The sequence below is a fragment of the Arachis ipaensis genome, chromosome B2, assembly GCF_059453495.1.
Source record: "Arachis ipaensis isolate K30076 ecotype BB chromosome B2, ASM5945349v1, whole genome shotgun sequence".
Taxonomy (NCBI): Eukaryota; Viridiplantae; Streptophyta; class Magnoliopsida; order Fabales; family Fabaceae; genus Arachis; species Arachis ipaensis.
The window spans coordinates 41,431,554-41,446,124 of NC_142437.1; the positions used below are offsets into that span (position 1 = coordinate 41,431,554).

Here is a 14,571-nt window from a genome sequence, read left to right on the forward strand (position 1 = left end):
ACACGTGACAACCCGCGCGATTCCAGCACAGTGGCAGCCCAACTTTCTGTTCAATTTGCTCTTTACGCCGATTTTCATGCCCACGTATACGCGTCACTGACGCTTATGCGTGGGTTGAATTTATACTAGCAACGAGAATTTATTGTGAATTCTTTACTAGTAAAAATCCGTTCATCATGTAGCAAGGAGTAATCACCGGGAATCCTTCACAAAAAAAAAGGGAAAGATTACATCTCGGAGCCAAAGCTTCAAAATGAGTTATGTCACTTCACATTCCCAGCGCTGGAACAATGATAAAAGGAATGGGAATCGTCAGAGACAGGGTTCAGAAGAGCAGACTAGTACTCAACTGGGAGATTTGAATTGCCCGAGATACATAAAGTATCATCTAAATAGACCATGTAGGGTCGGGCTAGGTGTATGTTACAAGTGCGGGAAGCTAGGGAATATAGCTCGAGATTGTCCACATAGAAAATCCCGGGGTGCAGCTGAATCTGATTCTCAGACCCGAGGTAACCACGAACTAGCAGTTGAATTTTTAACTTCCTTGCATACTATTAATATGTAATATTCATTCGTGACACATGACAAGCTTCAATAATCGTGAGGTCTAAGTCGATGAGTAGTCGAAGACTATTAGTTGTTGAGACGGAGCGATGTTTAGTTAACTTAGAGGAGCGGTTAAGCTCTTGAAGGTTAAGGATCAAAGTGTCGTAGCGGAAGCAGGTTGGATTATATCTACGGAATCAGGAGTGTTGAAGGCTACACAGAGTTATTATTTGAAATCCAGTGACGGTGAAACTTTGAGGAAGAAGAATAGAGCGAATTCAACCTTAAGTTGTTAACTGTTAACAGGCGAGTGAAGATGAGACCGAATTCCTACTAAGAGAAAGTTTTCGAGACAATTCTCGAAGGTATACCAGAATTTCCATCTTAAAGAGAAAGTGAGTTTGTGATAAACTTAGTGCCGGAAGCCGGGTTAACTTCGATTGTCCCATGATAAAAGATAGGAGGCAGTTAAAGGAGGTAGCAGAAAAGAAAGCTAGTCGACCAAGAGTTTCCCTGTGGGAGGTATTGGTTATGTTAAGTGAAAAGGAAAGACAACAATAGGAAGTTCCACACAAGAGTGAGGGTACGCCAACTAATCTTCACGACTTAATCTAATATTTCTTTTACAGCTTACCTTGAAAACTCTATCTTAAATTCCTTCTTGAAAAGCCGGATTCATCATTCTTTTAATCCTATTCCTTACTCACATGAAGCTTATCTCTTTTGGAATAAGCTTGAACTTATCTTGGTATAATCACATAATCTTTGAATCTTGAAAACTCACGGTGAGTGGAATTACTCTTATTCGCAAACCGTGTTCTTCAAAATCAACTGAGATTTCTTTGACTCTATATGCTCTGTTCTTTCTACCAAAGGTCCTTAATTTGAAATTTTTTCTTGGGATGCACCTAGGTTCTTCTTCTTGTGCATTCCATTGTTTCGGTACAACTCTATTTGACCGTATGCAAGATTTTCTTTCTGATCTCTCATGAACACCATTCGTATTGTCCATTAGTCTTTCGAGCTTAATGTCTTTTGGAAAATAAACTTGAGCCTATACTAGTATCGCGTATGAATCCTAGTTGTAACCAGCAAGACGTTGATTCCTTAGAGCAAGACTTTTGGACGCAAAAGGTGAAACATGTAAGTGTGCACCATCAAGAGGAATTTTGAGCTTTAAATTCTTGCCGACCGTAATGCCTATGAGTAAGTTAACGCGCTACAATGCACGTTTTTATGGATGCCTAAATGCAAAGAAAGCTTTGAAATCTCGAGAGAAAGATTAACCTTAGTACCAGTATTTGTGATGTTCGAACCAAATAAACTACTCGGAATTGCTACGATGCATTATCAAATGGGTTTAGGATGTGTGCAAATACAACGTCGTGAAGCAGTGATGGACACCCTGAGCAAGAAGTTTCTGAAGAATGCTTGGATATGAATTTCGGAGGAAGGAATGTTCGGTAAGTTGGAACTCTAAGTTGGATATCAAGGGTGTAGTTAAAGGAGTCAAACTAAATCTATTGTAGTCTTAAGACGTGGCAAAGACGAGATACAGGAAGGGTAAGAAGACGATAGAAAGCGACCGAGGATGTCAAAGTCTGGTAAACAAAAGGAAAATCAAGAAGAGATCAAGGGAAATAAAGAATGAGACTAGGAGGAATGAAGAAATGGATTTGAAAGTACAAGAAGAGATTAGTATGCCTAATGCAGAAAGTAGGAACGTAAACCATTATCCAAATCCATCAAGAACGGATTTTGACTCGATCGAGGATTGCTAAAATGTATCACAATTTTGATAAGATAGGGTCGAAGGACCCGAAACGATGGGTAATGTGGTGACGCGTGTGACTGAACATCTGACACGTTCGAAGATAAGGAACGAGTACCAAGAGTCATCCGAGATGTGGTAACCACGAAAGGGTTCACAATGAAAGTACAAAGGGATTGCTACTAATTATGAAAGGAGTTGTCGAGGACTAGGATAGGAAGTAATGTTGTTAGGTGATCGGGGTCAGTTAACCCAAATCCATTCCACCCATTGAAGCAAAATGTTTATCGAAGACATTAAACGAGGCTATACATCAAAAAGTAGGTAAGGCTTCGCAGTGCACTTAAAGCCGCTGCACTGATTTGAAACTGGAGCATCAAACATTTTTGGTTCCTAAATCTGATAGCCAAGATGACATAGAAATGGTTACGCAAATTTGAGTTAAGATCCTCATTATAAAAGCCGATAAAAAGGTTATGTAGATCTAAGAAGAAGGCTTCTCAAGTTTGAAGGAAGAAGATATGTATTTCTGAAGATTACTTCAACGAACTCGAATCAGACGAGCAATCAAAAACCAAGAAGTAAACCCCCGCTAAGTCAGTCCATTTCAATTTTTGGAGGGGATTGATGGTCAATGACATACCAAATCATTTTTCTGTCGTACCTTTCGAATCTATTCGACGTACTCCACATTTCGTAACTTCTGAAACACGCTTCTAAAACGAATTCATGTCTTATAAACTAAGTTAGTTTAAATGAAAGGAGATGGATGTTTTGAGTAATGAGGTCAGCTTCAATAAAATCTGAGTATGCGGAAGGACTACCCACGCCTTATTTCAGATAACTGAATCTGAATTTTGGGACAAAATTCTTAATTAGGTGGGTAGGATGTAAACCTCACAAAATTAACGAATAATTAATTAATAAATTAAATTTTAATAAAATAAATTAGAAATGTAAATTTTATATTAAAATAAGATAGAGCTAATTAAAACGAGAATTTTGGCACTATTTTCAAAGAATTTGGCCCAAAATTGGACCGAACGGGTCGAACCGGATCCGAACCGGACCCGTGGGCCCAACTAGCTCATTAAATAAAATGAGCTGAAGCTCCTTCTTCCCATTTCTGCATGATAAAGCATGCTGGAAGCAAGCCAAACAATGGGAAGAACACCTTGAGTTCCAAAACCCTTGATTTCATTCAAATCCATGTAACTTTTGATTCGGAGCTCTGATCGCTGCACCGTTTGCGACCACGTGACCGTGGCATCGAGCTCTACAAAGCCTGGTACATTCTAAGGTAAGAAAGTCATGTTTTCTTCCTTGGTTCCTCAGTTTCAGTTTCCAAAATTCATGAGAAAAAATGTTGAAATTGTTAAATTTCGGTGTTTAGGATCAAATTAACTTGGTGGACTTGTCAAGTCTTAACCCAATTTTTCCTTAGTTTCTAGTTAATTCTTTAATTTTGTGTTTTGGGTATTGAATTTTGGGAATATGTTGTGATAATTATGTTAGGTGCATGTAAATATGTGATATGAGGCAATTGGATATGTTAGAAGCTGAATTGGAAGCTTGGTGAGAGTTCTAGTTGCTAAATTTTTGGTGGTTGAGGCTTACAACTTTGCTTTGTGGGTTACCTTGGATAAATACATGGAAATTAGCCAAGGTATGGTTTAGGTTTCGCGTATTTAATATATAATGTCATGTGAATACTTAGGCTAGAGAACTATAGGATAAGTTGGAATGATCATGTAAACAGCGGGCTTAGCATTAATTATGTTGATTGATGATATAAGTATATTGTGTTGGTAACCATAAACCTTGGTATGTGAATATTGTTGGCAAGTTGATGAAATTGATTGTTAATGTATGTATGGAAAAATGTTGATGGTTATGTAGATGGAGGTAAAAGAACTAAGGTATGGACTTGGTAAAAATTCGATGTTTGATGGGTTTTAAATTGGCAAGTGGAGTGTAAAGTTGTATGGACATGCTATGATAGGTGTTGTGTTCAATATATGAATAGAAAATGGAGGTTTGAAGTTTTGAACGAAAACTTGATTTTTATGAACTTTGGTAGTCCATAACTCGAGCCTCAAATTTTGGATTAAGATGAGATTTATTTCAAATCAAAGAGGGTTTTATAAGATTGAGAACGGTATAAATTTTGCAGAAAACCGAATTCTGTAGAGGAAGTTATGGATGCAAAAAATCTTGTGCAAAAACTGAAATCTTTTAAGTACAGCAGGAGCAGAATTTCTGGTTTGTGTGCATACGTACACAGATCTGCGCACGCACCCAGCAATAGCAATAATTTCATTTGTGCGTACGCACGCCGTGGTACGCACGTACACGCAGGGGTATGCTTACTGCTGGTAGCACTCGCATATGTGCGGCACACGCACACTTATGTGCGTCCGCACACACTCTGTTTTTTTCAGCACTTGTATTTTTGTGATTTAAACAAGGTTTCGAACCTCTAAACCTCTATTTTTATCCTTTTAAACCTAGATCTTACTAGTAAACTTAGTAATTAGCTGAAGCTAGGAAATTGAGGTAACTTGAGAATGAAGAAAAGAGGTAAACATGATGAATTATAAGAGAATGATGTGAAGGTTAAAAGAAGTTATGATGCCATGGCTATGATGAATGATTACATAATGAACATGAATGGTTATGAATATTATGCGGCTTATGAAATTAATGATATCTAAGATACGAGTTTCCCTTGGTAACAGAACCTTGGCTTGCCACCACGTGTTCTAGGTTGAAACTTGATACTCTGTTGACTCTACGTCGTAAGGGTGACCGGACACGTATAAATCCTCGGGAATGGATATCCCCCATTGAGTAAGTTATATATGAATAAATGAATGTATGAATTATGAATGAAATGAGAAAATCTATGCATAGAATCATGGGGATGCACGACGAGGGATAGTCTAAGTGGTTCGGACTTGTCGGGTTGGCTGGATAACCGACAGATGAGCCTCATCAGCCATAAGACAGGCATACATCATGTGCATTCTGTTTGTTTTGTCTGCTATGTATTACTTGGGATCGCCTAATTAAATATATATATTATGCTAATTGTTATATTTGCTACCTGCACTACCTGTTTTCTACTTGTGCTTGAAATTGTTTGGTTGTCTGTCTCTGCTAAATCATTGGTGATGGAGGAGCAAAGGAAAGATGGACCGGTTTGGTGATAAAGTTAGGATTAAGTAAGTAAGTTTAGTATTCCTTAGAACAACTACCCTTTTTATGGCTTCTGTTTAGAATTAAGCTTTATAACTGAGTGTCCGCATTCTAGGATTGCCTCTGGCATCCCCAGAACCTTATATATTATGTGCATGGCACCTTTACCATGCTGAGAACCTTCGGTTCTCACCCCATACTGTGTTGTTATTTTCAGATGCAGGTCGAGAGGTACCTCACTAGGCGTCTGGATTCCTGAAGCAGAGCAGTTTTTGGGTTCTCTTGCTATGTAGCTTATGTATATATATGTATTTAGCTTTCTCTCCGAGAAACTTGTTTATTTTATCCCTCTTAGAGGTTTAAGGAGAGTTAAGGTTTTATCTTTGTATTTTGGATATTTTAGGATACGTATATATGTATGTAAATATTCTCCAGCCAGCCTTGGCTTCGCAGGCTAAGCTAGGAGCTAGTTATTCTGAATCCTAGACTCTTTATTCCCTCTTTTGTTTTTTACACCCATGAACTTTAGGTTTCTTAGCACGCAAGTAATCTCGTTCTTTGAGCGTTGCGCTTTATATTTTGCAATTTTGTTTTGCTCATCTTTCAAGACTCCTAGTATATGATATTTTTCCGCTATTATACGTATATATTTTTATTTTAGAGGTTTGTAACACTTCATTACCTCTATTCTATGGCTTAAACGTAAAGCTCTGTGTTGTAGGGTGTTACAACAACACTTAAGGGTGGGGGAGGATTCACCACTTTTGGGGCGTAAATTTTCTTTTCCGAACACTTTGCACTTTATTTTTATTTTCTTTTATTATGTTTCTTGTAGATATTTAGAGTACTTTTGATTATTGCATTGCATTTTCTTTTGGTACATATATCATAGAGTATTCATAGTTCATTTCTAGCTATTGCATTTCGCATTTTTTTTCTTTTTGTATGGTATATAGTTTATGGATAGAAGTTGTGATTGAATGTTGTATTGAATCACAACTTCTAGGAAAAGAACTAGAAAATTTTGAAATTGCATCCACTACATCATATATAGATATATAGGAAATAATTTTGGTAAAAATAACAAAAATTTCCAAGAATTTTGTTTTTAGGGCGTTCTATTGAATTGATTTGGGAAATCCTTTCTAAACTTGCTTGAATGATTTTTCGTGGAACATAGAAAAGAGATAGAACAAAATATCTTGTGAGTTATTTAGCTTTTAATGAGTGGTTACACATTCTAACCACAATTTTTGTTCATTGGCTATGCTCCTTCTATGATTGTGATCTTGGTTTTGCTTGATTCTTTATTTCCAATAGTTGATGTTTGAATACATTTAGCATTATTAAGGTGAAAGAGCAAAACTGTCAGTTAAGAATTTCTTCTCGGTTAGAGGAGATAACTTCGTTGCAAGTATAGTTCCAAACTGACAAGTAATGCTCAATCAAAGTTTAATTTGTTTGTCACGAATACAAACTAATAAAAATACCGAGATTATTAGATCTCGGGTCGTCTCTCAAAGGAATTGCAGTGAGGTATACGTATTATTGGCTATGAGGTCAAAGGGGTGGTTTGCAAATAAAGGGACAAGAAATTAAATGGCAACAAAAGTAAATCAAACAACTAAAGAAAGCAATTAATAAAGAGAGACATTCATGGCAAGGATTGAGAATATAGGCTTTCTATCCTAGTCATCAATCATAATACAATAATTAACAAGAGCTAATCCTAGTTAGTCATCTCCAACATAGGAAGAAGGTATAATGTTATCTTCACTTGAGAGAAGGTCAAATAAGACTAGTTAATCTCAATCCAAAAGTCCTAATCAACTCACTAATTGAACTAGCAAGAGATTAGAGTCAATAGAAATAATATTAACTAACAACTCTAGATCACCAACCTAAGTTGGGTATTAGTGACTCAAAATTGCCTAATTTTTCTCTCCAAGCCAAGAATGCTCAAAAAGCTACTCTAAACCTAAGCCAAATATTTTGTCAAACACTTGGAAGGCATAAGAGGAAAGCATGGTAAATTGCAAGAAATAGTAAAATCTATCAACTACCAAAAGCAAGAAAAATAAGAATAACAACTCAAATTAAACAATAAGGAACATGAAACATTAAATTGTATTAAAAGGAAATTCAAATCTAACAAAGTTCATCAACATAAAAAGAGGCATAAAAGGGAAATTAACAAGAAAACTAAGAAGAACAAGGATGTAAGAACAAGAAATTATAAAGAAAACAAGATAAAAACAAGAATTAAACCTAAATCTAAAGGAGATCTAACCTAATTCTACCCTAATTCTAGAGAGAAGAAGGAGCTTCTCTCTCTAGAAACTACCTAAAGCATGATTCCTAACCTAATCTAATTGCTCCCCCCTTTGTCCAATTTTGAATTCTACATCAAATAGTCTCAAGAATGATTTGGATTTAGGCCTGAAAAGCTCAGAAATCGCCCACAGCGTCTTCACTTTAATGAGGTCACGTGATCAGCATCACGCGTGCGCATGGGTGACGCGTTCGTGTCATTGGAAAATTTCCTCCTGACACATACGTGTGGGTGACGCGTGCGCTGATAAACCCCATATTTAGGGTTTATCTTGTGCTTGATTTAGGGGATTTTACAACCTTTCACCCACATTTATTCAATGAAATAGCATGGTTTTGTAAATTCTCCTTTAATTCTGCTTAAGAGTGAACACATGCTTTTTAGGACTTAGAATAGCTAAATTTAATTCACCTTGATTCTATTAGATGCCTTGATAAATTTGTTAAGTGATTTCAAGTTTATGAGGCAAAGATTGAATCAAGGGAATGAAGGAAAAGCATGTAAAAATGGAGAACTCATGAAGAAATGAAGGAATCGCAAAAGCTGTCAAGCCGACCTCTTCGCACTTAATCGACCATAACTTGAGCTACATAGGTCCAAATGATGCGGTTTCAGTTGCGTTGGAAAGATAACACCCGGGGCTTCGAAACAATATAATATTTGCAATAGTTGCTACACGTATGGTGATGCGTACGTGCACTGTACGTGCACGCGTCGTTGCTGCCTTATGATCCACTTAAAGCAATACGTGGCCAGCGAACTCTAAAGCCTTGTGGGCCCAATCCAACTCATTTCTGATGCTATTTAAGCCAAGGATTGAAGGAAAATTGATATACTTTACATACTTTACATACTTTCATATTTTAGTTTAGTTTAGTTTAGTTTTAGAGAGAGAAGCTCTCACTTCTCTCTAGGATTAGGATTAGGTTTTAGATCTAGATTAGAAACTCTTAGATCTAGTTTAATTTCATGCTTTGATTTACTTTTTCTTTGCAATTTCTTCTTCTTCTACATCTCCTCTCTTTAGTCTAGCATTTAATTCTTGTAATTCTCTACTTTTATGTTCATGCACTTTTGTTTCTTCTATTTTTCTTTAATGCAATTTATGATTCATGTTCCTTTATTGTTCAATTGAATTGTTGTTGTTATTTAATTCCTTGCAATTGAGTAGTGTAGATTTACTTTCCTTGCTATTTTACTATGCTTTCCTTTTATGCCTTCCAAGTGTTTGATGAAATGCTTGGTTGGATTTTAGTGTAGATTTTGTGTCTCTTGGCTTTGGTAGAGTAATTAGTGACTCTTGAATTATCTAATTCCTTTGTTGATTGATAATTAGAAGTTGCTAATTGATTTGGATACCACTAAAGCTAGTCTTTCCCTTGGGAGTTGGCTAGGACTTGTGGAATCAAGTTGATTCATCCACTTGACTTTCCTCCATGGTTAGAGGTTAACTAAGTGGTAGCAATGGACAATTCTCATCACAATTGAGGAGGATAATAAGGATAGGACTTCCAATTCTCATAACCTTGCCAAGAGCTTTTCATAGTTGTTAGTTTATTTCTTTTGTAATTTACATTCCTTGTTCCTTAACTCAAAAACCCCCAAAGCTATTTCATAACCAATAACAAGGACATTTTATTGCAATTCCTAGGGAGAACGACCCGAGGTTTAAGTACTTCGGTTTATAGTGCTATTTCAGATAGTGTTATTGATTCTCCTAGTTCAGTATGTTGATTCTTGAACACAGCTACTTTATGAGTCTTGGCCGTGGCCCTAAGCACTTTGTTTTCCAGTATTACCACCGGATACATAAATTCCACAGACACATAATTGGGTGAACCTTTTCAGATTGTGACTCAGCTTTGCTAAAGTCCCCAATTAGAGGTGTCCAGGGTTCTTAAGCACACTCTTCTTTTACTTTGGACCTTGACTTTAACCGCTCAGTCTCAAGTTTTCACTTGACACCTTCACGCCACAAGCACATGGTTAGGGACAGCTTGGTTTAGCCGCTTAGACTAGGATTTTATTCCTTTAGGCCCTCCTATCCACTGATGCTCAAAGCCTTGGATCCTTTTTATTTACCATTGCCTTTTGGTTTTAAGGGCTACTGGCTTTTTTCTCTTGCCTTTTGGTTTAAAGAGCTTTTGGCTTTTTCTGCTTGCTTTTTCTTTCCTTTTTTTTGCTATTTTTTTTCTTCTTTTTTTTTTCTACAAGCTTTTGTATTCACTGCTTTTTCTTGCTTCAAGAATCATTTTTATGATTTTTCAGATTATCAAATAACATTTCTCCTTTTTTCCTTATTCTTCAAGAGCCAACATATTTAACATTCATAAACAACAACTTCAAAAGACATATGCACTGTTCAAGCATTCATTCAGAAAACAAAAAGTATTATCACCACATCAAAATAATTAAACTAGTTTCAAGGATGAATTCGAAACCATGTACTTCTTGTTCTTTTGTTTTTTAAAACATTTTTCATTTAAGAGAGGTGATGGATTCATATTCACTACTTTAAGGCATAAACACTTAGACACTAGTGATCATGTAATAAGACACAAATATAGATAAATATTTAACATAAAAACAAAAAATAGAAAATTTAAGAACAAGGAATGAGTCCACCTTAGTGATGGTGGCGTTTTCTCCTTGAGAAACCAATGATGTCCTTGAGCTCTTCTATGTCTCTTCCTTGTCTTTGTTGCTCCTCCCTCATTGCTCTTTGATCTTCTCTAATTTCAGGGAGGGTGATGGAGTGCTCTTGATGTTCCACCCTTAGTTGTCCCCAATAATTGTGTGGAGGAAAATGTATCCCCTGAGGTATCTTAGGAATCTCTTGATTTACAGTAAAATATTCTACCACTGAGCTATAGACCCTTGAGATGAATCTCTCCATCTCCTATGACTCGGAGGTGGAAGCTTTTGTCTTTCCTTTCCTCTTTCTAGAGGTTTCTCTGGCCTTAGGAGCCATCAATGGTTATGGAAAAACAAAAAAAGCTATGCTTTTACCACACCAAACTTAGAATGTTGCTCGCCCTCGAGCAAAAGAAGAAAGAATAGTAGAAGAAGAAGAAGATATGGAGGAGATGGAGGGATGTGTGTATTCGGCTATATGGGTGGGCTTGGGTGGGAAAGAGATTTTGAATTTTGAAGGTAGGTGGGGTGTATGGATGTGAGTGGTGAATGGAAAACAGAAGGGATGAGAGATTGAGGTGATTGGTGAAGGGTTCTTGGGAAAGGGTGATATAGGATTATGAGGAGGTAAGGTGAGTGGAGGTATGTGGGGATCCTGTGGGGTCCACAGATCCTGAGGTGTCAACGATTTACATCCCTGCACCAATTAGGCATGTAAAATGCCTTTGCATGCAATTCTAGCGTTTAAACGCTGAACTGATGCTTGTTCTGGGCGTTCAACGCCCAGATACAGCATGTTTCTGGCATTGAATGCCAGTTCTATGCTTGTTTCTGGCGTTCAGCGCCAGATCCATGCTCTGTTCTGGCGTTGAACGCCAGCCAGATGCTCCTTACTGGTGTTTAAATGCCAGTAAGTCCTTCCTCCAAGGTGTGATTTTTCTTCTGCTGTTTTTTATTCTATTTTTAATTTTTGGATTTATTTTGTGACTCCACATGATCATGAACCTAATAAAACATGAAAGAATAATAAAAATAAAAATAAGATTAGATAAATAAAAATTGGGTTGCCTCCCAACAAGTGCTTCTTTAATGTCAATAGCTTGACAGTGGGCTCTCATGGAGCCACACAGGTGATCAGGTCAATTTTATAGACTCCCAACACTAAACTTAGAGTTTGGATATGGGAATTCAACACCAAACTTAGAGTTTGGCTGAGGCCTCCCAACACCAAACTTAAAGTTTGATTGTGGGGGCTTTATTTGACACTGTACTGAGAGAAGCTTATCGTGCCTCTTTTCCATGTTTACAGGATTATAACCTTGTGCTTTAAACACAAGGGAGTCCCCATTCAATTGAAGGACTAATTCACCTCTGTTAACATCTATCACAGCTCCTGCTGTGGCTAGGAAAGGTCTTCCAAGGATGATGCATTCATCCTCATCCTTCCCAGTATCTAGGATTATGAAATCAGCAGGGATGTAAAGGCCTACAACCTTTACTAGCACGTCCTCTACTTGTCCATAAGCTTGTTTTATTGAATTGTCTGCCATCTCTAATGAGATTCTGGCAGCTTGCACCTCAAAGATTCCCAGTTTCTCCATTACAGAGAAGGGCATGAGGTTTATCCCTGACCCAAGGTCACATAGAGCCTTCTCAAAGGTCATGGTGCCTATGGTACAAGGTATTAAGAACTTTCCAGGATCCTGTTTCTTCTGAGGCAATCTCAGTTGATCCAATGCATTTAGTTCATTGGTGAACAGGGGAGGTTCATCTCCCCAAGTCTCATTACCAAATAAATTGGCATTCAACTTCATGATTGCACCAAGGAACTTGGCAACTTGCTCTTCAGTAACATCTTCATTCTCTTCAGAAGAAGAATACTCATCAGAGCTCATGAAGGGCATAAGGAGGTTCAATGGAATCTCTATGGTCTCTAAATGAACCTCAGATTCCTTTGGTTCCTCAAAGGGAAACTCCTTGTTGATCATTGGATGTCTCAGGAGGTCTTCCTCCTTGGGATTCACGTCTTCCCCTTCCTCCTTGGATTCGGCCATGATAGTTATATCATGGCCTTGCAATCTCTCTTTAGATTCTCTTCTGTATTGCTTGGGAGAGTACTAGGAGGGGTTTCAGTGATCTTCTTACTCAGCTGGCCCACTTGTGCCTCCAAATTTCTAATGGAGGACCTTGTTTCATTCATGAAACTTAGAGTGGTCTTAGATAGATCAGAGACTAAATTTGCTAAGCTAGATGGATTCTGCTCAGAATTCTCTGTCTGTTGCTGAGTGGATGATGGAAAAGGTTTACTATTGTTAAACTTGTTTCTTCCACCATTATTAAAGCCTTGTTGAGGCTTTTGTTGATCCTTCCATGAGAAATTTGGGTGATTTCTCCATGAGGGGTTATAGGTGTTCCCATAGGGTTCACCCATGTAATTCACCTCTGCTATTGCAGGGTTCTCAGGATCATAAGCTTCTTCCTCAGAAGATGCCTCTTGAGTACTGTTGGATGCAGCTTGCATTCCATTCAGACTCTGAGAAATCATATTGACTTGCTGAGTCAATATTTTATTCTGAGCTAATATGGCATTCAGAGTATCAATATCAAGAACTCCCTTCTTCTGAGGCGTCCCATTACTTACAGGATTCCTCTCAGAAGTGTACATGAACTGGTTATTAGCAACCATGTCAATGAGCTCTTGAGTTTCTGTAGGCATCTTCTTTAGGTGAATGGATCCACCTGCAGAAGTATCCAATGACATCTTAGCTAATTCAGACAGACCATCATAGAATATATCCAGGATGGTCCATTCTAAAAGCATGTCAGAAGGACACTTTTTGGTCAGTTGCTTATATCTCTCCCAAGCTTCATAGAGGGATTCACCTTCTTTCTGTCTGAAGGTTTGAACATCCACTCTAAACTTGCTCAGCTTTTGAGGAGGAAAGAACTTAGCCAAGAAGGCCGTGACCAGCTTATCCCAAGAGTTCAGGCTATCTTTAGGTTGTGAGTCCAACCATGTTCTAGCTCTGTCTATTACAGCAAAAGGGAAAAGCATGAGCCTGTAGACTTCAGGATCTACTCCATTAGTCTTAACAGTCTTACAGATCTGCAGGAACTCAGTTAAAAACTGGTAGGGATCTTCTGATAGAAGTCCATGGAATTTGCAGGTCTGTTGCATTAGAGCAACTAATTGAGGTTTCAGCTCAAAATTGTTTGCTCCAATGGTAGGGATTGAGATGCTTCTTCCATGTAAATTGGAATTAGGTGCAGTAAAGTCACCAAGCATCCTCCTTGCATTATTGTTGTTAGGTTCGGCTGCCATCTCCTTTTCTTGTTCGAATTTTTCAATAAGGTTGTCTCTGGATTGTTGTAATTTAGCTTCTCTTAGTTTTCTCTTTAGAGTCCTTTCAGGTTCTGGATTATCTTCAACAAGAATGCCTTTTTCCTTGTTTCTGCTCATAAGAAAGAGAAGAGAACAAGAAAAGAAGAAGAATCATCTATGTTACAGTAAAGTGGTTCTTTATTGTTAGTAGAAGAAGAAAGGGAATAAGAGTGAAGAAGAATGGATAATCCAAACACAAGGGTGAGGATAGGAGCAGAGATATGAGATGAGAAGAAGTGTTAGTAAGTAATTAAATAAATAGAAGAAGATGAGAGAGAGAAGTTTTCGAAAATAATTTTTAAAAAGGAGTTGATGATTCTCGAAAATTAAAGGGGAATTAAAATTAAAATTTAAAATAATTAATTAGTTAAAAAGAATTTTTGAAAAAGAGGGAGGTATTTTCAAAAATTAGAGAGGGAAGAGTAGTTAGGTGGTTTTGAAAAAGATAAGAAACAAACAAAAAGTCAATTAGTTAGTTGAAAAAGATTTGAAAATTAGTTTTGAAAAGATAAGAAGATAAGAAGTTAGAAAAGATATTTTAAAATCAAAATTTTTTTGAAAAAGATATGATTTAGAAAGATATGATAGAAAGATGTGATTAAAATTAGTTTTGAAAAAGATTTGAATTTTAAAATCAAAATTAATGACTTGACTCACAAGCAATCACAAAATATGATTCTAGAACTTAAAGTTTGAATCTTTCTT

At 37.2% G+C, this 14,571-nt stretch overlaps 1 non-coding gene across 1 annotated transcript; it reads left to right on the forward strand.

Annotated features, from left to right (window-relative positions):
* The first annotated feature begins 13,303 nt into the window (after positions 1–13,303).
* Positions 13,304–13,407, forward strand: LOC148573730 (small nucleolar RNA R71). Its single transcript, XR_015905906.1, has one exon. It is a non-coding gene; the product is annotated as a small nucleolar RNA R71 (small nucleolar RNA).
* The last annotated feature ends 1,164 nt before the right edge of the window (positions 13,408–14,571 follow it).